The sequence below is a fragment of the Dendrobates tinctorius genome, unplaced genomic scaffold (assembly GCF_039654945.1).
Source record: "Dendrobates tinctorius isolate UK_male_01 unplaced genomic scaffold, ASM3965494v1 ptg000125l, whole genome shotgun sequence".
NCBI classification, from domain to species: Eukaryota; Metazoa; Chordata; class Amphibia; order Anura; family Dendrobatidae; genus Dendrobates; species Dendrobates tinctorius.
The window spans coordinates 12,364,668-12,392,414 of record NW_027361793.1 but is presented as its reverse complement, the minus strand read 5'-3'; the positions used below and the strand labels follow the sequence as shown (position 1 = coordinate 12,392,414).

General features: G+C 41.6%; 1 long non-coding RNA gene across 1 annotated transcript in view; it reads left to right on the top strand.

The window, feature by feature from the left end:
* The window catches only part of LOC141046988 (uncharacterized), a 65,569-nt gene extending 47,375 nt beyond the window's left edge, over positions 1-18,194 (top strand). Inside the window, exon 2 of the long non-coding RNA XR_012219712.1 lies at positions 15,213-18,194. This is a non-coding gene — a long non-coding RNA (uncharacterized lncRNA). The remainder of the gene's footprint in view (positions 1-15,212) is intronic.
* Positions 18,195-27,747: the final 9,553 nt, after the last annotated feature.

Here is a 27,747-nt window from a genome sequence, read left to right as displayed (position 1 = left end):
CATGTATGTAGCATGTATGTAGCATGTATGTAGCATGTATGTAGCATGTATGTAGCATGTATGTAGCATGTATGTAGTATGTATGTAGTATTTTTTTTTTTTAACATTTAACACATTAGCCGGATGATGGGACTACTACTGTCCCATCATTGGCTAATGTGTCAATCACTGTCATGGTAGCAGGCATCACCCAATGGGACTTGTAGTCCCATCGGACGATGCCTGCACAGCCCCCCGGCAGGCCGGCACAGCCCCCCGGCAGGCCGGCACATCCCCCCGGCAGGCCGGCACAGCCCCCCGGCAGGCCGGCACAGACCCCAGAGAGGCTGTACAAGGCTAAAACAGGGTTTTTCTTATTCCGATACCGGAAGTCCCATAGACTTGAATGGGACTTTCGGAATCGGCGATACTGATACTTTTTTTAAAGATCGGCCGATCCATTCCGATCCGATACTTTGAAGTATCGGACGGTATCGCTCAACTCTACTGATAGGGGTTTGTTATAAGTCTCCAAAAATAATGGAAGCAACAGAGAATATCCTCATAAAGCAAATAGATGAAGCTGCGACTCAAGGAGAAGTCATTATTATGGGGGACTTCAACTACCCTGAAATACATTGGGGAACCGAAACCTGCAGTTACAGCAAAGGTAATAGGTTTTTGACTACTATGAGAGACAATTACCTTTCACAACTGGTTCAGGACCCAACAAGAGGGGGGGCACTGCTAGACCTAATATTAACCAACAGGCCAGACCGCATATCAAATGTAAGGGTTGGGGGTCACTTGGGTAATAGTGATCTCAAATTAATAAGTTTTCATGTATCCTTTAATAAGATGTGTAGTAGAGGGATTACAAGGACACTTAACTTCAGGAAGGCAAATTTCCAACGGATGAGAGATGATCTTGGTGCAATTAACTGGGACAATATCCTGAGACATAAAAATACACAAAGAAAATGGGAGACGTTTATTAGCATCCTGAATAGGACCTGTGCACAATATATACCATATGGGAATAAACATGCTAGAAATAGGAGGAAACCACTATGGCTAAATAGAGCTGTAAGGGGTGCAATAAGAGATAAAAATAAAGCATTTAGAGAATTAAAGCAAGTAGGTAGTGATGAGGCATTAACTAAATACAGAAGATTAAATAAATTCTGTAAAAAGCAAATCAAGACAGCTAAGATTGAGACAGAGAGACTCATTGCCAGAAAAAGTAAAAATAATCCCAAAATATTCTTTAACTACATAAATAGTAAGAAGCTAAAAAATGATAGTGTTGGCCCCCTTAAAAATAGTCTGGGTGAAATGGTGGATGAGGATGAGGAAAAAGCCAATATGCTAAATGACTTTTTTTCAACCGTATTTACACAAGAAAATCCCATGACGGATAACGTGATCAGGGATAAAAATTCTCCGTTAAATGTCACCTGCTTAACCCAGCAGGAAGTACGGCGGCGTCTAAAAATCACTAAAATTGACAAATCCCCGGGCCCGGATGGGATACACCCCCGAGTACTGCAGGAATTAAGCACAGTCATAGATAGACCATTATTTTTAATCTTTAAAGATTCTATAATAACAGGGTCTGTACCACAGGACTGGCGTATAGCAAATGTGGTGCCAATATTCAAAAAGGGGACAAAAACTGAACTTGGAAATTATAGGCCAGTAAGTTTAACCTCAACTGTGGGTAAAATCCTGGAGGGTTTTTCTAAGAGATACTATACTGGAGTATCTGGGGAAGAATAACCTTATGACCCAATATCAGCATGGGTTTACAAGGGACCATTCCTGTCAGTCTAATCTGATAAGCTTTTATGAAGAGGTAAGTTCCGGACTGGACCAAGGGAATTCAGTGGACGTGGTGTACATGGACTTTTCAAAAGCTTTTGATACGGTGCCACACAAAAGGTTGATACATAAAATGAGAACAATGGGGATAGGGGAAAATATGTGTAGGTGGGTTAAGAGCTGGCTCAGGGATAGGAAACAAAGGGTGGTTATTAATGGAGCACACTCGGACTGGGTCACAGTTAGCAGTGGGGTACCACAGGGGTCAGTTTTGGGCCCGCTTCTTTTTAACATATTTATTAATGACCTTGTAGGGGGCATAGAGAGTAGAATTTCAATATTTGCAGATGACACTAAACTCTGCAGGGTAATCAATACAGAGGAGGACAATTTTATATTACAGGAGGATTTATGTAAACTAGAAGCTTGGGCTGATAAATGGCAAATGAGCTTTAATGGGGATAAATGTAAGGTCATGCACTTGGGTAGAACGAACAAGATGTATAATTATGTGCTTAATTGCAAAACACTGGGCAAAACTGGCACTGAAAAAGACCTGGGTGTATGGGTGGACGACAAACTCACATTTAGCGGCCAGTGTCAGGCAGCTGCTGCAAAGGCAAATAAAATAATGGGATGCATTAAAAGAGGCATAGATGCTCATGAGGAGAAAATAATTTTACCTCTATATAAGTCACTAGTGCGACCACACTTAGAATACGGTGTTCAGTTCTGGTCTTCGGTGTATAAGAAAGATATTGCTGAACTGGAGCGGGTGCAGAGAAGAGCGACCAAGGTTATTAGCGAACTAGGGGGGTCTGCAATACCAAGACAGGTTATTACACTTGGTTATTTAGTTTGGAGAATCGGAGGCTTCGGGGTGATCTTATTACAATGTATAAATATATGCGGGGACAATACAAAGACCTATCTAATGATCTTTTTACTCTTAGACCTGTGATGGGGACAAGGGGGCATACTCTACGTCTGGAGGAAAGAAGGTTTAAGCATACTCACAGACGCGGATTCTTTACTGTAAGAGCAGTGAGACTATGGAACTCTCTGCCATATGATGTTGTAATGAGTGATTCCCTACTAAAATTTAAGAAGGGACTGGATGCCTTTCTTGGAAAGTATAATATTACAGGGTATATACACTAGTTTCCTTAATATTGCGTTGATCCAGGGAGCTAGTCTGATTGCCGTATGTGGAGTCGGGAAGGAATTTTTTTCCCCAGTGTGAAGCTTACTGTTGCCACATGGGTTTTTTTGCCTTCCTCTGGATCAACATGTTAGGGCAAGTTAGGATAGGATATGGGTTGAACTAGATGGACTTAAAGTCTCCCTTCAACCTTAATTACTATGTTACTATGTTTTCTTTGCAATGTTTTAGAGCGAAAGGTTTGAGGAAACAGAAATGTTAACAATTTATCAGGTATTTTTAGACTACGCAGTTTCTGGATACAAGGCAATGAGAAAAAACTTTGTCCAGCTCAACGATGTAGTGAAAAATATTCTTTATTCACTCAGTAGAAATGAGGTTTAAAAGCCAGCATGAGTTACAAGGCATGCGATCGATCTACGCGTTTCGAGTGGCTAGGCACTCTTAATCATGATACGCAGCTTTGTCCATAGGTAGATCTTATATACTCTATCCGGTCTACACACCGGTTAAATAATTAATTAAAACAAATATAAAACAAATAGAGAAAAAACTAACAATCACAATTAAATATAACAGTTTGATTCATTAAGATACAATATTATCGCCTTCAGTAGTATTTTATTTTTTTTTTTTTTTATTTCTTAATTTTTATTCATTATTCTCTTGTTATTATCCATGAAAGAATGAAGCAAACTTCTGAAATAGAAGAGAAACATAACAGATCTCAATGTTGCAACCATTCACAACAGTAAAATTCACATAGATACAATTTTTTCAAAATGCATGCGGTTTTCAATTACATGTCAAATTTTTATTTCTTTTTTGTGCAATGTTAATTTTAGCACAACAAACCATTTTTTAGTATGCACATGTATACAAAGAAAAAAAAAAATCCAAGATTGGAAAGATTTTTTTTCCAGGGACTATTTCAATTAGCGCACCAAATGTGCACACAGCCATAATATATTCGTTTAAAGAGGAGATAGAAAACTCCAATTTGCACTGTTCTAAATAATTTTTTTCAGTGTATGTGATTTTTTTTTATTTATATACACAGCCAAAAAAACATTTAATTCTTTTATTCCCCATCATACACCAATCATAAAAAATCCGTTCTGATACATTTATTGAAAAGTCGTTATCATAAACTTTCTCAAGACAGAAAGATGAAAAACTTCAATTTGCACACACACAAAAAAAAAAAAGTAAATTTTTTTTTCGTTATATTTAATTTTTAGTTTATATCTGCAACCCAAAAAAGGGGGGGGGGGGAGCATTTGGTTATTATATTTCCCCTTCATGCACTGAAAAAAACCTTTCTAATGCATATATAGAAAGATTATCATAGACTTTCCCAAATAAATGAAGTATTTCCTAAATAACTAAGCAACACAAAATGATGTCGAATATTTTAGATTTTAAACATGCAGATTCGAAAAACGGCATGAAAATACAGTTCTATGCACAAAAAATACCCTATGAAAAACCTTGCAAAAAACTACCATATTCCCACATATTTTAATATATATTTAATCAGAACATGAGGATTCATTATAAATGTAATAAAATAGATATTTCAAAAAGGAAAGGGTTGATAAGTGCTAGTCTAATAAAAGAGCATGGTGTCTTTTCTTTTATTCAAGCCTCGTGGCATGCTGGTGTTTAATTTGAACATCCACCACGCCTCCCTATTCCTAAGCACAGGTTCTAAGTCCCCACCTCTAATCCGATTGTGGACTTTCTCAATCCCATATACTTTTAATGAGTCCAGTTTTTTACTATGAGTCTCAATAAAATGTCGGGAGAGCTGCGATATGTTTCTATTCATATTAGCATTTTCTATATCGAGAATGTGCTCTCTAATCCTAGTTTTTAACGTGCGTTTTGTGCTACCCACATATTTTAGTCGGCATGAAACACATTCCATGATATAAACTACATTTTTGGTGTTGCAGTTTATAAAATCTTTGATGTCAAATAGATTACTGTCATCAAAATCTCCAAATTTATCACACCTTTTGGTATAGGTACACATCTTGCACTGACTGGCAGCACATTTAAAAAAACCTCTCGTTTTCAACCAATTGCCCATATGTTCTTGCCGAGTACAAAGAAAACTTGGTGATAAACTATTTTTTAAGGATGGTGCTTTTCTGGAAACTATCCTTAGTCCTTTTTTTATTATTTTTTCAATATCTGGATCTTTTAAAATTGCCAGGTTATCCTCAACTATTTTTTTAATATTGGAAAACTGATTACTAAATTGTAACACCATTGTTATAGGATTAGCAGAATTTTTGGACAGTTTATGCGGGTCTTTAAAACGAGATTTTTTTGAAACAATCTTTTCAGCCCTGTCTAGACTCCATCGATCATAACCTCTCCTACCCAAACGTTGTCTAATGTCAGAAACTTCTTTTTTATAATCAGAGGGACAACTACAATTTCTCTTCGCACGCATCATTTCACCCACAGGAATACCCTTAATTGTGTGCCTGGGATGATGACTTTTTGCATGGAGAATTGTGTTCCCAGCTGTCTCCTTGCGATATGTACGAGTAATAACGGATTTGTTAGGTATGCCAGTCAGATTTAAATCCAAAAAATCAATAGTGGTCTTTTCATGTCGTGTTAGAAATCTTAGATTCAGAGAGTTGCAATTGATATACGCATCAAATTTCTGTACTGTTATTATATCTGATTTCCAAATAATGACAATATCAATGTATCTACCGTAAAACTGTATACAATCAGTGTAAGGATTATCAAGATTGTAGATATACATTTCTTCCCACCAACTCATAACGAGATTTGCTAGGGAAGGGGAATATTTAGCTCCCATGGATACGCCATTTACTTGTATATAGTAATTCTCATTGAATATAAAATAATTGTTGGAAATCAACAAAAAAGTGACATCCAAGATGAAATCTTGGAAGTCACACGAGAAATTACTATATTTTTGTAGATGAAATTTTAATGCATTAATTGCTACTGTGTGTGGAATCGATGTGTAGAGAGAAACAACATCAGTAGTTATCCATGAGAATTTGGAATCCCAGATTAAACCATCCATTGAGTTTAACCCCTTCACCCCCAAGGGTGGTTTGCACGTTCATGACCGGGCCAATTTTTACAATTCTGACCACTGTACCTTTATGAGGTCATAACTCTCGAACGCTTCCATGGATCCCGGTGATTCTGACATTGTTTTCTCGTGACATATTGTACTTCATGTTAGTGGTAAAATTTCATTCAAATAACTTGCGTTTATTTGTGAGAAAAACGGAAATTTGGCGAAAATTTTGAAAATTTCGCAATTTTCCAACTTTGAATTTTTATGCCCTTAAATCACAGAGATAAGGCACACAAAAAACTTGATAACTAACATTTCCCACATGTTTACTTTACATCAGCACAATTTTGGAACCAAAATTTTTTTTTGTTAGGAAGTTATAAGGGTTAAAAGTTGACCAGCGATTTCTCATTTTTACAACACCATTTTATTTTTAGGACCACATCACATTTGAAGCCACTTTGAGGGGTCTATATGATAGAAAATACACAAAAGTGACACCATTCTAAAAACTGCACCCCTTAAGGTGCTCAAAACCACATTCAAGAAGTTTATTAACCCTTTAGGTGCGTCACAGGAATTTTTTTGAATATTTAAAAAAAAATGAACATCTAACTTTTTTTTCATAAAAAAAATACTTCAGGTTCAATTTTTTTTATTTTACCAAGGGTAACAGGAGAAATTGAACTGCAAAAGTTATTGTGCAATTTGTCCTGAGTACGCAGATACCTGATATGTGGGGGGGAACGACTGTTTCGGCGCATGGCAGAGCTCAGAATGGAAGGAGCGCCGTTTGACTTTTTCAATGCAAAATTGGCTGGAATTCAGATCGGACGCCATGTCACGTTTGGAGAGTCCCTGATGTACCTAAACAGTGGAAACCCCCTACAAGTGACCCCATTTTGGAAACTAGACCCCCCAAGGAACTTATCTAGATATGTGGTGAGAACTTTGAACCCACAAGGGCTTTACAGAAGTTTATAACGTACAGCGGTACAATTAAAAAATCATATTTTTTCCACAAAAATGATCTTTTCACCCCAATTTTTATTTTCCCAAGGGTAACAGGACCCTAAAAGTTATTGTGCAATTTGTCCTGAGTACGCTGATACCCCACATGTGGGGGTAAACCACTATTTGGGCGCATGGCAGAGCTCGGAAGGGAAGCAGCGCCATTTGACGTTTTTGGCTGGAATTGAGATCGGACACCATGTCGCGTTTGGAAAACTCCTGATGTACCAAAACAGTGGAACCCCCCACAAATGACACCATTTTGGAAACTAGACCCCCTAAGGAACTTATCTAGATGTGTGGTGAGCACTTTGACCCCCCCAGTGCTTCACAGAAGTTTACAACGCCCGGGCGTGAAAATAAAAAATTCGTATTTTTTCCACAAACATGATCTTTTAGTCACCATTTTTTTTATTTTCCCAAGGGTACCAGGAGAAATTGGACCCCAAAAGTTGTTTTCCAATTTGTCCTGAGTATGCTGATACCCCATATGTGGGAGAAAACTACTGTATGGACACACGTCAGGGCTCGGAAGGGAAGTAGTGACGTTTTGGAATGCAGACTTTGATGGAATGGTCTGCGGGTGTCATGTTGCCTTTGGAGAGCCCCTAATGTAACTAAACAGTGGAAACCCCCCACAAATGACACCATTTTGTAAACTAGACCCCCCAAGGAACTTATCTAGATGTGTGGTGAGCACTTTGACCCCCCCAGTGCTTCACAGAAGTTTACAACGCCCGGGCGTGAAAATAAAAAATTCGTATTTTTTCCACAAACATGATCTTTTAGTCACCATTTTTTTTATTTTCCCAAGGGTAACAGGAGAAATTGGACCCCAAAAGTTGTTGTCCAATTTGTCCTGAGTACGCTGACACCCCATATGTGGGAGAAAACTACTGTATGGACACACGTCGGGGCTCGGAAGGGAAGCAGTGACGTTTTGGAACGCAGACTTTGATGGAATGGTCTGCGGTTGTCATGTGCGTTTGGAGAGCCCCTGATGTACCTAAACTATTGAAACTCCCCACAAGTGACCCCATTTTGGACACTAGACCCCCCACGGAACTTATCTAGATGTGTGGTGAGCACTTTGAACCCCCAAGTGCTTCACAGAAGTTTATAACACTCGGACGTGAAAATAAAAAAATCATTTTTTTTCCACAAAAATGATATTTTTGCCCCCAATTTTTTATTTTCCTAAGGGTAACAGGAGAAATTGGACCCCAAAAATTGTTTTGCAATTTGTCCTGAGTAGGCTGATACCCTACATGAGGGGGTAAAACACTGTTTGGGCGCATAGCAGAGCTTGGAAGGGAAGGAGCACCATTTGACTTTTTCAACTCAGAATTGGCTGGAATTGAGATCAGACGCCATGTTGCATTTGGAGAGCCCCTGATGTGCCCAAACAGTGGAAACCCCCAATTCTAACTCCAACCCGAACCCCAACACGCCCCTAACCCTAGCCCTAGCCCTAACCCTAACCTAACCCAACACACCCCTAGCCCTAACCCTAGCCCTAACCCTAATGGAAAAATGGAAATAAATACATTTTTTTTATTTTATTATTTTTCCCTAACTAAAGGGGTGATAACGGGGGGTTTGATTTACTATTTATGGCGGTTTTTATGTTTGGCGGCTGTCGCACGCTAAAAGACGCTTTTTATTGTAAAAATAGTTTTTGCATCACCGCATATTGAGAGCTATAATTTTTCCGTATTTTGACCCACCGAGTCATGTGAGGTCTTATTTTTTGCGGGACGAGTTGACGTTTTTATTGGTACCATTTTCGGGCACGTGAAATTTTTTGATCGCTTTTTATTCCGATTTTTGGGACGCAGAATGAACAAAAACCAGCGTTTCATGAATTTCTTTTGGGGGGGGTGCGTTTACACCGTTCCGCGTGCGGTAAAATTGATAAAGCGCTTTTATTCTTCGGGTCAGTACGGTTACAGCGATACCTCATTTAGGTCTTTTTTTATGTTTTTGTCGGTTTTATGCAATGAAAACTATTTTATATAAAAAATAATTATTTTTGCATCGCTTTATTCTGCGAGTTATAACTTTTTTATTTTTTTGCTGATGATGCTGTGTGGCGGCTTGTTTTTTGCGGGACAAGATGACGTTTTCAGCGGTACCATGGATATTTATATGCGTCTTTTTGATCTCGCGTTATTGCACTTTTTGTTTGGCGGTATGATAATAAATCATTTTTTTGCTTCGTTTTTTATTATTTTTTAAGGGGTTCGCTAAAGGGGTTAACTAATGGGACAGTTTTATAGGGCAGGTCGTTACGGACGCGGCGATACCTAATATGTGTACATTTATTGTTTTTTTTTTTTATTATTTTAAAAAAATGAATTTATTGGGGAATTTTTTTTTTTTTTTTTTTACTAATTTATTTGGCGATTTTTTTTTTTTTAAATTTATTTTTACACTTTTTTTTAAATTTTTTTTTACTTTATTACATAGTCCCAGGTGGGACATCACTGTCCTGTGACAGATCGCTGATCTGTCACATCACAGATCACTGTGACAGATCAGCAATCTGTCACAGGCAGTGCACAAGGCTTCCTCATGCCTGCGCTTTGCAGGCACTGAGGAAGCCAGCTTCCCCAGGCCCCCGAAGGCCCCCGTCGCCATCTTGGATTCGGGGGCCTGGAGGATAGGAGTCCCCCGCAGCAGCGCTGCACATTGCGCTGCCGTGGGGGGCTCAGGGAAGCACGGAGGGAGCCCCCTCCCTGCCGATGCTTCCCTTTAACTCCCGGTACACCGCGATCGCGTTTGATCGCGGTGTGCAAGGGGTTAATGTGTCGGGGGCGGTCCGTGACCGCCCCTGACACATTGTGCCGGGTGTCAGCTGTGATAATCAGCTGACACCCGGCCGCGATCAGCGGCGCTCACCACGTGGGCGCCGCTGATCGCGGTAGACGTACTATCCCGTCCCCGGTCATACGGGCCCGGGTACCGTGGACGGGATAGTACGTCTCATGTCAGGAAGGGGTTAATACTTCTGTACTATCTCTAATAAAACCAGGGACCTATCCATCACAGGTCTCCTTGCTTTAACCGGATAATAGTTTGGATTAGGAATACTGATGCTTTTTGCTGAAGAAACAGCAATATCAACATTTGGCATGCTTTCATCTTGTAAAGCCTGCAAATTGATAATAGACATTTGTTCTGGAAAGGAACAATTACTATAAGTATTTTCAAAATTCACATCATTTTCCATAGTAATATCAGGGTTATCTTCAAAATGCAATTTCAAAGTAATATTCCTAATAAATCTATTAACATCACATATTGTGGAGAAAAGATTAAAATTACAACTAGGAACAAAAGAAAGTCCAAATGAAAGTAACTCACGTTGATCAGCAGTTAGGTTTCAAAGTGCTGTTGAAAATGATCTTAGACTATTATCTGAAAAAACGCATGGTGTGAATTGTGCCTGCAGTAACTTGAGGCCGTCCCTGAAAAAAGCATTGTTAGAACTGAAGGCAAATGATAATATTATAATAAAGAATTCAGATAAGGGTGGATCGATTGTCCTTATGAATAGGGATGATTATGTGAACTGGGTTGAAAATATGCTTAATGACCCCATGATTTACAAACGTATTTTAGAGAATCCTTCTCTTAACATCAAAGAGCGTATTTTTCAGATTATTGATGAAGGCTTTTGTATGGGTTTTATCACTATGAGAGAGAGGGATTATCTAAAGGTGTTAAATCCAGCTACACCAACGCTTTATGCATTACCAAAAACCCATAAAAAAAGTTTTCCTCCACCCAAGAGACCGATTTTATCAGGGATAGGATCTGTGAGTGAGAAACTAGGGGAATGGTTAGATCTGCTTCTACAACCCTTGGTTCAGAGGGTCCCTGGTTTTATTAGAGATAATACAGAAGTATTAAACTCAATGGATGGTTTAATCTGGGATTCCAAATTTTCATGGATAACTACTGATGTTGTTTCTCTCTACACATCGATTCCACACACAGTAGCAATTAACGCATTAAAATTTCATCTACAAAAATATAGTAATTTCTCGTGTGACTTCCAAGATTTCATCTTGGATGTCACTTTTTTGTTGATTTCCAACAATTATTTTATATTCAATGAGAATTACTATATACAAGTAAATGGCGTATCCATGGGAGCTAAATATTCCCCTTCCCTAGCAAATCTCGTTATGAGTTGGTGGGAAGAAATGTATATCTACAATCTTGATAATCCTTACACTGATTGTATACAGTTTTACGGTAGATACATTGATGATATTGTCATTATTTGGAAATCAGATATAATAACAGTACAGAAATTTGATGCATATATCAATTGCAACTCTCTGAATCTAAGATTTCTAACACGACATGAAAAGACCACTATTGATTTTTTGGATTTAAATCTGACTGGCATACCTAACAAATCCATTATTACTCATACATATCGCAAGGAGACAGCTGGGAACACAATTCTCCATGCAAAAAGTCATCACCCCAAGCACACAATTAAGGGTATTCCTGTGGGTGAAATGACGCGTGCGAAGAGAAATTGTAGTTGTCCCTCTGATTATAAAAGAAGTTTCTGACATTAGACAACGTTTGGGTAGGAGAGGTTATGATCGATGGAGTCTAGACAGGGCTGAAAAGATTGTTTCAAAAAAATCTCGTTTTAAAGACCCGCATAAACTGTCCAAAAATTCTGCTAATCCTATAACAATGGTGTTACAATTTAGTAATCAGTTTTCCAATATTAAAAAAATAGTTGAGGATAACCTGGCAATTTTAAAAGAAGATCCAGATATTGAAAAAATAATAAAAAAAGGACTAAGGATAGTTTCCAGAAAAGCACCATCCTTAAAAAATAGTTTATCACCAAGTTTTCTTTGTACTCGGCAAGAACATATGGGCAATTGGTTGAAAACGAGAGGTTTTTTTAAATGTGCTGCCAGTCAGTGCAAGATGTGTACCTATACCAAAAGGTGTGATAAATTTGGAGATTTTGATGACAGTAATCTATTTGAGATCAAAGATTTCATAAACTGCAACACCAAAAATGTAGTTTATATCATGGAATGTGTTTCATGCCGACTAAAATATGTGGGTAGCACAAAACGCACGTTAAAAACTAGGATTAGAGAGCACATTCTCGATATAGAGAATGCTAATATGAATAGAAACATATCGCAGCTCTCCCGACATTTTATTGAGACTCATAGTAAAAAACTGGACTCATTAAAAGTATATGGAATTGAGAAAGTCCACAATCGGATCAGAGGTGGGGACTTAGAACCTGTGCTTAGGAATAGGGAGGCGTGGTGGATGTTCAAATTAAACACCAGCATGCCACGAGGCTTGAATAAAAGAAAAGACACCATGCTCTTTTATTAGACTAGCACTTATCAACCCTTTCCTTTTTGAAATATCTATTTTATTACATTTATAATGAATCCTCATGTTCTGATTAAATATATATTAAAATATGTGGGAATATGGTAGTTTTTTTGCAAGGTTTTTCATAGGGTATTTTTTGTGCATAGAACTGTATTTTCATGCTGTTTTTTGAATCTGCATGTTTAAAATATAAAATCTAAAATATTCGACAATTTTGTGTTGCTTAGTTATTTAGGAAATACTTCATTTATTTGGGAAAGTCTATGATAATCTTTCTATATATGCATTAGAACATTTTTTTTCAGTGCATGAAGGGGAAATATAATAACCAAATGCTCCCCCCCCCCCCCCTTTTTTTGGGTTGCAGATATAAACTAAAAATTAAATATAACGAAAAAATTTTTACTTTTTTTTGTGCAAATTGAAGCTTTCCATCTTTCTGTCTTGAGAAAGTTTATGATAACGACTTTTCAATAAATGTATCAGAACGGATTTTTTATGATTGGTGTATGATGGGGAATAAAAGAATTAAATGTTTTTTTGGCTGTGTATATAAATAAAAAAAAAAATCACATACACTGAAAAAAATTATTTAGAACAGTGCAAATTGGAGTTTTCTATCTCCTCTTTAAACGAATATATTATGGCTGTGTGCACATTTGGTGCGCTAATTGAAATAGTCCCTGGAAAAAAAATCTTTCCAATCTTGGATTTTTTTTTTCTTTGTATACATGTGCATACTAAAAAATGGTTTGTTGTGCTAAAATTAACATTGCACAAAAAAGAAATAAAAATTTGACATGTAATTGAAAACCGCATGCATTTTGAAAAAATTGTATCTATGTGAATTTTACTGTTGTGAATGGTTGCAACATTGAGATCTGTTATGTTTCTCTTCTATTTCAGAAGTTTGCTTCATTCTTTCATGGATAATAACAAGAGAATAATGAATAAAAATTAAGAAATAAAAAAAAAAAAAAGAGAAAATACTACTGAAGGCGATAATATTGTATCTTAATGAATCAAATTGTTATATTTAATTGTGATTGTTAGTTTTTTCTCTATGTTTTATATTTGTTTTAATTAATTATTTAACCGGTGTGTAGACCGGATAGAGTATATAAGATCTACCCATGGACAAAGCTGCGTATCATGATTAAGAGTGCCTAGCCACTCGAAACGCGTAGATCGATCGCATGCCTTGTAACTCATGCTGGCTTTTAAACCTCATTTCTACTGAGTGAATAAAGAATATTTTTCACTACATCGTGGAGCTGGACAAAGTTTTTTCTCATTGCCTTGGATTGTGCGCTTTGACACAGCGGTCTCGTGCTCCGATGTTGGAATGCTATGTCTGGTGAGCTGGATTTGTATCCTGAGTTTCTGGATACACAAGATTTGTGAAATACTCTGGTGTTAGTTGTTGGTTAATTCCCTATATTACTGTGTTCAAGATAGCTAGACATCACTATGTTCATTGAAGACCCCTTTACTCGGACATAAGTAGTACATACAGCTTTTACAGTCATATATCCAACTGTTCATAACCCCGTGAGAATTTGTTTCAAGACGCACACATACATATGTTTTTCAGATATACTCAGAATTCAGATGATAGAATGGGTGGGAGCAGTCAGTCAATATCTATAAGACAGATATGACCCATAGTGGAGTGAGGAAGAAAATGTACGTTAAGAAACCCTCCGATCACGAGGGGAGGAGCATTAGATAAGAAGGGATGGAAGAATGTGTTAATGAGTAGAGAGCAGCGTCCCAGCCTCAGGTACTATGAGGTGTTACAGGACCCTGAAGCATTTTATAAGATGGCAGAGGAAGTTAGGAAAAAGGGATGAGGAGAGGAATATAACAAGATTGCTGAATTTTATGCAAAACAAACATTTACACAGGAAGATGTGTCAGTTGCAATATCTGCATTACATTCATTTATACTTCTATATACATTCCCGATGACTGGACGTGTGACAGCTGTCAAACGCAGAATGCAGAATATCATAAGACTTGTTCTGACTGTCAGATGACCAACCCAAAGAGCCGTACCTTCTTTCCAACTATTTATATAGATGGCACGTCTTATGCTACATCCTGTCCAGTATCCATTATAGTTTTATTAATTAATGTAGTTTATGAAAAGAATAATGAAGAAAAAGATGTATATGACATGGAGGTATATAATTAAACGGAACAGGAGGAGACAGGAAATAAATAGCTCAGACTGATAATCTACAGTATTTATCGTTATATGGTGGGGGGACAATCATCATCATCATCATCTTTTAAGCCTTAAAGCTCATACTTTTGTACACAATCTACTCCACACAAGGACTCCTGGAAATACCAGGAGAGAGAGACCCTAGTAAGCAGCTTGCCAGACCCCCATTCTCCAGGATGTCATGCAGGGAAAAGGAGAACCTGTGGATAATTTCTTCCACCAATGAAACAAAAAGTTTCTGGATCTCAGATCTGAAATGCAAATTAGTTCCCAGTTGGAAGAAGCTTGGCACCCACCAACATCGAGCTCCAGATTTTAATAGGGTATTGGCATACTGATTCCACAACCCATGAAAGTACGTATACTCTTACAGCCCCCCCCACAAAAATACAATAGAGAAACAACATCTCTCACCCAGACAGAGGTTGAGGATACTCCTCTCAAATTTTTGGTGGGTCCCGATGCAATCAGAAGAGTAATCAGGGATATTCATCTACTTGCTGAAGAAGTATGTAGTCTTTTCTTTTTTACAGGACACATCTATAGATCATGTGGGCGTTGAACTAATGGCACTGATCCCAGACTTCATATTGACAGGCTGAAAATCCAGTTTTTAAAGGTAGGGCCGAAGCCAGTAGCCCTGCTACCAAGGAAATTGCAATATTCACCCTCCATTTCATAATTTGTAATTATTTTTATCAAGTAATAGATGATACATGACTTATGTGCTGTCAATGAAATTATAGTACTGAACACATCTATGGTGCCAAACCCACACACTATGTTTTTTTTTATCAATTCTATTTATTTTTCTATGGTTTACGGTGATTGACCTGGCCAATGCTTTCTTCAGTTTATTTCTACATGCTGCAAGCCAGTACCTGTTTGTTTTTACGTATGATGCCAGCAATATATTTGGACTATGATGCCTCAAGGGGCACAGTATAGCCTCTATGTTGACCCGAGCCATGACCACGGTTCTGGAGCCCTGGAAGAGGATACATCCCACAGCCACTTTTTTTTACAATACATATGGATGACCTCCGACCCTGACTGAAGACAGCCAAGACAATACTGCTCTTTTACACATGCAACCTTTTTATAACTATTTTAAGGTTAACCAAAAAAGGCATCAATGCGTTTTATATACTAAATTGCAATCACATTTTCACAGCTCTAGGACTGCCAGGCTATACCGAACTGTTTTGTCTGTATGTCATGAAGAAGCCTAACCATGCAACTGGAGTCCTGACACAGCTTCACGGAGGAAGACAATGCCCTCCTGGCTTATACTCTCCAAGACTTTACCCAGTGGCTCGTGGAGCCCCAACCTGCATGAGAGCTGTGTTTGCAACCCACCTGTGCTGGACAAAGCTTCTGATATTTTTATGGGTCACCAGTTGAAGGTCCTGGCCCAAAGCACCTGTCTGCAATGCCCTACTCTGCTCCCGGACAACGTCACCATCTCCAGATGTGCTGTCCAGCTACTCTTCTACCTCTGCCAAAGGGGGGAGGAAGATGGAGGATGAAAACCACATCTCTGACACATTAGTGGAAGAGGTAGTCGACTCTGAAATGGCTGAACGCAATTGTTTTGCTGTCATGAGGCAAGAGAACACCTGGAAGATCCTGACCTGACGCTCTTTCTGGATAGACCAAGGTATGCAGACCAAGAAGGCCGTTTGCACACTGGTATAGCAGTAGCCACAGAAGATACATGCTGCCAGCAAAACCACTGCCTATATCCAAAAGGCAGGACTGCGGTCCAACAAAACTCAGCCCTATAAGATCCTACTTGTAAATATTCACAGTTTAGGATTATATTTTGTTCTTTATAATTGCCTATATGTAGACTAAGTTTAAAAACATGTGACTAAAATGCATTTTCAAGTCTTTTCATCCATCCCAGATCCTAAGGACATAGGAGCCCACCAGATCCTGCCCGGTGACTGAGTCCTCATCACCAAGAGGTTCAACAGTCGTACCCTTGAACCTAGAGATGACAGCCTGCTCCAAGTCCTGTCAACTATCGCAGCAGTCCATGGGTCCACGCTTCCCACTGCAAGGAGATGCCGGATCCAGAGTCCAGTAGCGGCTGACACTCTTCATCCATCTGGCACTTATCCTTTTCCTAGCTCAAGGGGTAGTCAGTCACCAAGGGGTAGTCACTCATGAGATGGGCATACTGACTTTCTGGTATAATGTCTCCACCCCAAGAGTAACATATCAATTTGACTACTGTCTCACAATAAGAATGTCCAGGCCCTGCAGCGAAGGGACAAATGGGTAATAAGCCTATTAAGCCGCATGACCCTGTCCAAAGCCCATTTTAAGGGTCAGAGTGACCTTCCAGATTCAATACTCCCCGTCACTGCCGCTCACTGCCCCAAGGAGGAATGCATAGTTCTGTACCTTACTATTGACAACCCTTCAGAGAATGAGCAAGGGTTATATGTACTAGGCTCAAGTACTAAACTTGGGAGGGAAAATGGTGACAAAAAAGGAAAATTTTGGCTAAGAAGCATAGATACCAGTGGGGGCACACAGGGAGCACCTGACAAATTCAAAGTTGAGGACGAGACAATAGTTGTGTTTAAACCCACCATCCCCGTAAATAAGAATGCAAAGCGGATAAACTATTTATACAATAGTCAACAACGGTTTATAAAATACCTTGGGGATGTCATAAAGGCAATTATTGACCCATGAAGCTTACAATAGTTATTTTATGTCCTTTGATCATATTTTCCTTAATTCTATGCTGCATAGCTCCATGCCTTAAGAAAATGATGATGAAAACTATGGAAACCACAGTGATGACCATGCATGCCGATTTTGAAGATCCCCTATATGAAAGATACTCCTATGAACTCATGAGAATAATGCCATATCCACCTCCGGAATATGCTTGCCTGAAGCCAACCAACGAGGGAAAGTCCAGGATCTGACTTCCTCCTGTGCAAAGTCCGTTAGGAGGGGGTCCATCTACTAGAGATGGGTCGTCTCGTGTATACGGTGAAGATTAGTTAGTTAGGTTCCAGCATTGTTGAGATAGGTAGGCCGGGAGGACAGATCGATAGGTTCGATGAGATTAGGATTTTGATTTTGCATATTTCCAAAGGAGGGACTGTTAAGGGGAGAATATATGGCATATGAATATATACAAGAATCAAAACTGTACCACTATATAGACGCTTTGCTGAATATTGGGATCATGTAACTTTAAGATACTTCTGATTTTCTGAGAATTGTTTCTATATTGTATAACCCACCTAGGCTTTATGCAATACTGGGTGGACTGGGTGGACTAGGGTGGATCGGGCTAGAAGACGATAATTATGTACATAATGATTATGTAGCGATATGGGAACATATGAGATCAATACTAATTTACTATTTGGGGTAAACAGTAATTTGGAAATGCACCCATGATGTAACACAATGAGACAGCACGATTTCTGTTCTAAAAACTGTACACCTTGGATTAAAGATAGAGAAGAATCATATTGACATGATACACCTTGTCTTGTGTATTCTTTTCTCCGTGCACGTAAAATCTCTGCCAGAGATCCAATTTGGCCACAGACAATTAAGACGGGCCACACCCTAGTGTGGCAGAATCCATAGAAATCAACAACACCTGTGGAGAGATCTAAAAATGGCAGTTTGGAGAAGGCACCCTTCAAATATCAGGGACCTGGAGCAGTTTGCCAAAGAAGAATGGTCTAAAATTCCAGCAGAGCATTGTAAGAAACTCATTGATGGTTACCGGAAGCGGTTAGTCGCAGTTATTTTGGCTAGAGGTTGTGCAACCAAGTATTAAGCTGAGGGTGCCAATACTTTTGTCTGGCCCATTTTTGGAGTTTTGTGTGAAATGATCAATGTTTTGCTTTTTGCTTCATTCTCTTTTGTGTTTTTCATTTAAGACAAATTAAATGAAGATAATAGTACCAAAGAATTTGTGTTTGCAATCATTTTCAGGAAGAAACTGAGTATTATCTGACAGAATTGCAGGGGTGTCAATACTTTTGGCCACAACTGTATGCTTGATATGGTACATGTGTAAGCAGGTTGCTGGATGCAGTGACGCAAGAAAGGCAGAGCAAGGGTTAACATTTTAATTTAACAGAAAAAATACTCCTTGCAGGGAAATGAACAACTGTTCATTTAACTAAAGGGGCAAATGATAGGGAAATAAACAAACACAATGTGATAACAGTTTGCACAATCAACTTATCGTGTTTGTGGCTTCTTCGGCCATGGATGATCCAATGAGGGCTGTAGTCTCAGCAACGGCCGGTGCAATCTCCTCAGAGGAGATTCCACAGCTCACAGTATATCTTCTGGTGGCAACGGGCAGTCTCTGGTTTTTACCCATTGAGTCAAATAGTTCATAAACTTGTGCAGCCAAAGTCAACGGAATTGCATACAGTTTATTAACAAGGGGGGGTCTGCGGTGTGCTGTCCGGCAAAGAGGGCCACAAAGAACAGTCCAGAACACGGCCCTCGTTGCTTTGCCCATGTGCGGCACTGAACCTAACGGAGCCCATGTCTCTTCCTCTGCTGCTGAGCTCAGCGACGTGCTCGTGTACAGCGACCATGGTATGTTGCGGGGCTGCTGCACACCCAGCAGAGCATGCTGTGCACACACCTCCTCAGTCACCGTAAGCGGAAAACTGACCATCTCTGCGGACGCTTTCTCACTTGCCATGCCCCCTGCTTCTGGTTCACAAGGTCTATGCGGTCTCCTATCCTTTTCCCGGACAACCTGGGATGCAGCCTTGACAGTTCCGGACCCAGCGCTGTACAGGTCTGATTTTGCAAGATTGTTTTTGCAAAATATGGTGGAAAATAAGTATTTGGTCACCTCAAAACATGCAAGATTTCTGGCTCTCACAGACCTGTAACTTCTTCTTTAAGAGGCTCCTCTGTTCTCCACTCATTACCTGTAGTAATGGCACCTGTTTGAACTTGTTATCAGTATAAAAGACATGTCTACAACTTCAAACAGTCACACTCCAAACTCCGCTATGGTGAAGACCAAAGAGCTGTCGAAGGACATCAGAAACAAAATTGTAGCCCTGCACCAGACTGGAAAGACTGAATCTGCAATAGGCAATCAGCTTGGTGTGATGAAATCAACTGTGGGAGCAATAGTAAGAAAATGGAAGACATAAAAGACCACGGATAATCTCCCTCAATCTGGGGCTCCACGCAAGATCTCAACCTGTGGGGTCAAAGTCATCACAAGAATGGTGAGCAAAAATCTCAGAACCACGCGGGGAGACCTAGTGAATGACCTTCATAGAGCTGGGACCACTGTAGCAAAGGCTATCATCAGTAACACTATGCCGCCAGGGACTCAGATCCTGCAGTGCCAGACGTGTCCCCCTGCTTAAGCCAGTACATGTCCGGGCCAGTGTGAAGTTTGCTAAAGAGCATTTGGATTATCCAGAAGAGTATTGGGAGAATGTCATATGGTGTGATGAAACCAAAGTAGAACTGTTTGGTAGAAACAAAATCGTCATTTTTGGAGGAGACAGAATGCTGAGTTGTATCCAATGAACAGCATGAAAAGCATGGGGGTGGCAACATCATGCTTTGGGGCTGTTTCTCTGTAAAGCGACCAGGACGACTGATCCGTGTACATGAAAGAAAAAATGAACATTCAACTTTTTTTTTACAAAAAATTTTCTTCAGATCCAATTTGTTTTATTTTACCAAGGGTAACAGGAGGAATTGGACAACAAAAGTTGTTGTACAATTTGTCCTGAGTATGCTGATACCCCATATATGCAGGTAAACCACTGTTTGGGCGCATGGCAGAGCTCGGAAGGGAAGGAGCGCCGTTTGACTTTTTAATGAAAAATTGGCTGGAATTGAGTTTGGATGCCATGTCACGTTTCTGCTTCACAGACGTTTATAATGTAGAGCTCTAAAAATAAAAAATCATATTTTTTTCACTGATATTTTTGCCCCCAATTTTTTATTTTCCCAAGGGTGGCAGGAGAAATTGGACCCTAAAAGTTGTTGTGCAATTTGTCCTGAGTATTCTGGTCCCTGATATGTGGTGGTAAACCACTGTTTGGGTGCATGGCAGAGCTCGGAAGGGAAGGAGCGCTGCTTGACTTTTCACTGCAAAATTGGCTGGAATTGAGATCAGACACCATGTCGCATTTGGAGAGCCCCTGATGTGCCTAAACAGTGGAAACCCCCAATTCTAACTCCAACCCTAACCCCAACACAACCCCTAACCCTAATCTCAGCCCTAACCACAAACCTAACCCTAACACACCCCTAACCCTATTCCTAACCCTAATCCCAACTGTAACCATAATCCTAACTTTAGTACCAATCCTAGCCGTAACTTTAGCCCCAACCCTAATTTTATCCCCTACCCTAACTTTAGCCCCAACCCTAACTATAGTCCCAACCCTAGCCCTAACCCTAACCCTAATGGGTAGTGTTGAGCGACTTGTTTTTTTAGGGTCGAGCAAAATCGGCCGACTATAGGGAAAAGTCGGGGTCGTCCCGAAACTCAATGTAAGTCAATGGAGAATTAAAGTCGGCAGTGAGAGGAGGACAGGAAACACACCAACAGTGCCCATTTGAAATCCAAAAGCATAAATTCTTGTTACTGAAGCTTGTCAACCTTAATTAACTTCATAATACTAGTTACGCACTGAAAAATGGGGGTTATTTGGCTACAGTTGTGGGGGGGGAGGGCTGGCTCCAGGTTTTCGTGGGCCCAGGGCCAAAGAGCGCCCCTTTAACATACCACAACTCATGATGCTCCGATACGGCAGAGAAATAGCAGTATAGTACAATGAAAAATACTTCACTTCTTACATCTCATGACTGATATCCATTTTAAATTCTCCAATACCTGCAAAAACGGACAGTATATAACTCCATACAGTATTATGGCCAGCGCTTAGTGCGCTATACAGAGTAATGAGGCCCATATATTTCTCCATACGGAATCATTATTCCCATATAATGTTTCAAACCGGTTATGATGAGCTCCACATAATGCTACAGTATATGTTGGTCCCAATGGAAGCTCCACTGTCTTATGGGCCCAAATAATGCTCCATATATAATGGGCCCCATTTCTACTGCTCTAGTGTATAATGGGCCCTGTAAATGCTGCTCCAGTGTCTGATTTCCACCTTTGGAATGCTCCAATGTATGGTGGGCCCCATATATCATTCACCAGAGTATAGTGCTCCCCAAAAATTGCTGTCCCAACATTGAAAAGAATTACATAAGTCTCCTTGCTAGGGAATCCCTGCACTACTCTGAACTCCTTGTCGTCACCATCTTCCATCTCACTGCACTTGGCTGTTAAGGCCCTCCCACCGGCAGAGACACTTTTGCGTACTATGCGGTGCCCTGTGCCAGTGCCATCGCCCATGAGTATGCCCCCCCACCTGCTCATGGAACCTGCACTTTCATCTGCACCTTCCTCTTTGTCACCGTGTAAGGTGGTATAGTATGCGGGAAGGGGAACCTGAGTTTCCTCTGGGTCAGATTCTGGCTGTGTAGATTGCGAGGGGAATGTAGTGGTCTGGGTCAATGTACCAGCAGCATCATCCAGCAGTGGCTGGGCCTCAGTGCACTTGTGGCGTCCCCAAGAGTACGGTCGCCACTGTGGCATTGCCTTCCTCCTAGGGAGTGTGTTGTCAAGCTTGGGAACAACGAAGGATCTCTCTAGCAGTGAAACCAACACACAACACATTTCCCACTCCAGGCCAGCAGGGAGACCTCTGAACCTGACTGCTGAGGAGCTGCTCTCTGTGGTCGGGAGGAGGTAAATTAGGGCACTCTGTGCAGGGAAGGGGAAGTGTGTGGACGTGAGAAGGGGAGCTGGAGGATGAGCAGAGTTAAGGCTCACTCCTAGCTGGAGCGCATGGTCCGGATTCCGGTCTCCGAGTTTGTAGGGACACTGACGTTCCTGCAGCAGAAACCGGGGGAAGTAGCAGCTATAAATGCTCTGTACCCAACTAAGGCTCGGAGGCCCCAGCATCGACGTGTGCGAGGCAGAAGGAAAAGGCTACAGCTGTCTGCCATACAAGTAAAGTCTGAGGAACATCTGTTAGACAGGAGGCGTTTCAGTGAACCACGGTCCAGTGAGTGCTTCCCCCACAAGCGCTAGAAAGGAGACGTTCAGGAAGGTACATGTTGGCGGAGTGTTGGAAGGGAGCTTTCCATTCTGGTCCCGGAGGTTGGCAGAGGTCCTGACCCGGAGGACACAGCACGGAGGCAGGCACGCTCTGGTGTCCTACAGTTATTCCAGCACCGCTACATCTGGGTACAAGCATCTACACCGCCTGTGCCTTTCCCCCATCCCATCACTACATCTACACTTCCCTGGGACTCCAGCTCCACCTGTGGGGAGCTTCACCATCTTTGCTGCACAACACCATCAGTCCCAGAGGATCTGCATGCAGCGTCGGCCTAACATCTATGTTGCCGAACACCACAGGTGGCGTCAAACTATCTATATAAACTCTTTACCATTATACCACGCCATTTACATGGGCGCCCAGGGCCACCATCCGGGTCACCGCTGCTGTGACACATCCCACTGACATCGGCCAGGTACCGAGTACCCCACAGCCCTGGGAGGGCGACCCATATGTCGACTGCTGATCGGGCGGCGTTATTCCCACGAACCTCCAAGCAGCGTCCCTGAAGGCAAAGTTTTTGGTTTCCGGGGGCAGTATGATTGCAAAGCTGAACCTTAAAGGAATGTCCAAAAGGGCACCACCAGGAGTGGAGCCTGTGGCTTAATTGGACTGCACCCGGGAAACCACTACCATACAAGCTACAGAAAAGATGGACAGATTGCAAGCTTTGTCGATTCTGTGTGTGGTATGTCCGTTTGTAGTTGTGCTAGCGATTTCTCAGCTTTATTCTGTTAATGACCGAGACTCCGGCATGGCCCCGCGGTACACGTCAAGCTTACTAGAGGGATACGCGAGGCTGTGGCACGTGAGATCGAGCAATAACAGGTCTAGCATTCCAGTACATGTCCGGGGCTGCATGCACGCTACACTGAAAGGACCAGCTTTTGTCGCTTACAGGTGCAGATAACCTGCTGAACTCCGTTAGTGATGGGGATCTGGGATTCAGATTATTCCCCGTGAACGATGATTTCCCAGTAAGTTCAGGTCAACCACAATTCCGGAGTTAGGCCTAACCGTCATTCCTGAAAAAATTACGTGTCCAAACCACAGGTGCTGTAGCTTGCTTAACAGCTCGGCAGCCGTTCTCAGGCCCAGTATGGATTCAACAACATTGTAGAAAGTTGATAAAGGGTACAGTTTCACCGGATAACACGTATATATGTAGCCTAGTTTACACATTAAAAATATATGTCTATAGATCAGGAGGCAGACTCAGATGTTCTCAGGCCCAGTATAGATTTGACCAGATTGTACAAAGTTGAGAAAGGGTACTTTATCACTGGATAGCAGGTATATATAGCATAGTTTAAACATGTAAAATCTCTGTGTTCTCAGTATGGATTACACAGCAATCTAAAAAGTGGAAAAAAGGAAATGTATTTGAGGCGTACACAACTATATACTTTTGGTGTTATTTTTAAATCTTCATATATATTTCTGTCTCAGTAATACAGTCCAGCCTCTCCGCAATAGGAAATGAGATGCATACAATTAGTGACATAAAGGCTATTGATTGCAGAAATCTAGGAATTATTATTCACGGGAAAAAACTTCCGTCACAATTCTCATAGGCGATGCTGACCCTCAATTAATTTGTGTGTTGAGACAGTGAAAACATTTTTTTGTGAATAAAGTCTTGCTGTATCGCACTTCCATTGATTCCATCACTGTTACTCATCTCAATCCAATTTTTATCACAGGGAGCGATGTAAACATGGTGCTCACTGGCTATCATGATCTGTCACATAACTTTGGAGTGCAAAAGACAGAAGCCACAGGCCGTAGGTGATTCTATTCGATTGGCATGAGAGGGCACATTTTGAAATGTGTGCCGGAATGTCACACGTTAGTGAGTAGGAAAACTGTGAAAGCTGATGATAAACCACCACTGCATGTAACTGTGAGTCGATGTCCATAAGAAATGGAAGCCACTGATCATCTGGAGCTAGAGCCCAGCCAGCAGGACAGGGCATAGCTACATCTTAACCATCATCTTTCAGTTCAATCAATTTGTAGTGGCAGTCCCAGTGAAGGATTTGACAGCCCAGACTACACAGCGGAGGAGCAGGGAGAGGTAAACATTGCAAATGCTGGGGCCCTGCCCAAGCAAGGGGGGCACACTCGTGGGCGTCGGTACTGGCACTGGGCCCCTCATAGTACGGCGGTGTGTCTGACAGCGGGTGTGCACCACCACTGTCAGAGACACTTGATTGCACTATGAGGGACCCTATGCCAGTGCCCGCGCCCAAGAGTCGGCCTACCCACCTGTCCAGGGCAACGGCACTTGCACGGTTTTGTGCGCTAGGTGGTGACCCCAGCCATGGGGGGGCCCGCCCACTTAGGGAGGTTTACAAAGTGGCATATGTTGATGTGGGACATTCAGCTGCTGAAAAAGGCGAAATAGGTCAAGTTCGCAGAATAGGAGGAGGACCAAAGCAAGCCATTTTTCTGGCAACCTATGTGTCATCAAGGGAAGGTGGGACAAAATCCTTGGAAACCCATGCATGGTTCATTTTAATGAAGGTTGGATCATCCACATTTTGGGTTGACAGATGGGTCCTTTTTTCTGTCAGGATTGATCCAGCTGCACTGAAGACTGTTTCCGATAGCACACTTGCAGCTGGGCAAGCGAGCTCCTGCAAGGCATATTGTGCCAATTCAGGCCAGGTGTCCAGTTTAACAGCCCAATAGTCAAAGGGGAATGACTAGTGTTGAGCGATACCGTCCGATACTTAAAAGTATCGGATCGGAATGGATCAGCTGATCTAAAAAAAAATATCGGGTATCACCGATTCCGATACCGGAAGTCCCATTCAAGTCTATGGGACTTCCGGTATCGGAATAAGAAAAACCCTATTTTTGCCCTGTACAGCCTCTCTGGGGTCTGTACGGGCCTTTCGGGGGGCTGTGCCAGCCTGCCGGTGGTCTGTGCAGGCTCCGGGGGTCTGTGCCGACTGCCCGGGGGTCTGTGCGGCCTGCCGGGGGGCTGTGCCAGCCTGCCGGTGGTCTGTGCAGGCTCCAGGGGTCTGTGCCGGCTGCCCGGGGGCTGTGCCAGCCTGCCGGTGGTCTGTGCAGGCTCCGGGGGTCTGTGCGGCCTGCCGGGGGGTCTGTGCCGACTGCCCGGGGGGCTGTGCCGGCCTGCCGGTGGTCTGTGCAGGCTCCGGGGGTCTGTGCAGGCATCGTCCGATGGGACTACAAGTCCCATCGGGCGATGCCTGTTACCATGACAGTGATTGACACATTAGCCAATGATGGGACAGTAGTAGTCCCATCATCCGGCTAATGTGTTGAATGTAAAAAAAAAAAAAAAAAATACATGCTACCTACATACATGCTACATACATACTACATGCATGCAACATATATACTACATGTAACATACATACTATATATACTACATGCAACATACATGTTATATACTACATACATGCTACATACACTCACTGGCCACTTTATTAGGTACACCATGCTAGTAAGGGGTTGGACCCCCTTTTGCCTTCAGAACTGCCTCAATTCTTCGTGGCAGAGATTCAACAAGGTGCTGGAAGCATTCCTCAGAGATTTTGGACCAAATTGACATGATGGCATCACACAGTTGGCGCAGATTTGTCGGCTGCACATCCCTGATGCGAATCTCCCGTTCCACCACATCCCAAAGATGCTCTATTGGATTGAGATCTGGTGACTGAGGAGGCCATTTGAGTACAGTAAACTCATTGTCATGTTCAAGAAACCAATCTGAGATGATTCGAGCTTTATGACATGGCGCATTATCCTGCTGAAAGTAGCCATCAGATGTTGGGTACATTGTGGTCATAAAGGGATGGACATGGTCAGCAACAATACTCAGGTAGGCTGTGGCGTTGCAACGATGCTCAATTGGTACCAAGGGGCCCAAAGAGTGCCAAGAAAAAATTCCCCACACCATGACACCACCACCACCAGCCTGAACCGTTGATACAAGGCAGGATGGATCCATGCTTTCATGTTGTTTACGCCAAATTCTGACCCTACCATCCGAATGTCGCAGCAGAAATCGAGACTCATCAGACCAGGCAGCGTTTTTCCAATCTTCTACTGTCCAATTTCGATGAGCTTGTGCAAATTGTAGCCTCAGTTTCCTGTTCTTAGCTGAGAGGAGTGGTACCCAGTGTGGTCTTCTGCTGCTGTAGCCCATCTGCCTCAAAGTTCGACGCACTGTGCGTTCAGAGATGCTCTTCTGCCTACCTTGGTTGTAACGGGTGGCAATTTGAGTCACTGTTGCCTTTCTATCAGCTCGAACCAGTCTGCCCATTCTCCTCTGACCTCTGGCATCAACATGGCATTTCCGGCCACAGAACTGCCGCTCACTGGATTTTTTTTCTTTTTCGGACCATTCTCTGTAAACCCTAGAGATGGTTGTGCGTGAAAATCCCAGTAGATCAGCAGTTTCTGAAATTCTCAGACCAGCCCTTCTGGCACCAACAATCATGCCATGTTCAAAGGCACTCAAATCACCTTTCTTCCCCATACTGATGCTCGGTTTGAACTGCAGGAGATTGTCTTGACCATGTCTACATGCCTAAATGCACTGAGTTGCCGCCATGTGATTGGCTGATTAGAAATTAAGTCTTAACACACAGTTGGACAGGTGTACCTAATAAAGTGGCCAGTGAGTGTACATACTACATGTTACATACTACATACATAATACATATACTACATGCATGCAACATACATACAACATATATACTACATGCATCATACATACTACATGTAACATACATACTACATATATACTACATACATGCAACATACATACTACATACATGCTACATGCATGCAACATACATACAACATATATACTACATGCATGCAACATACATATATACTACAT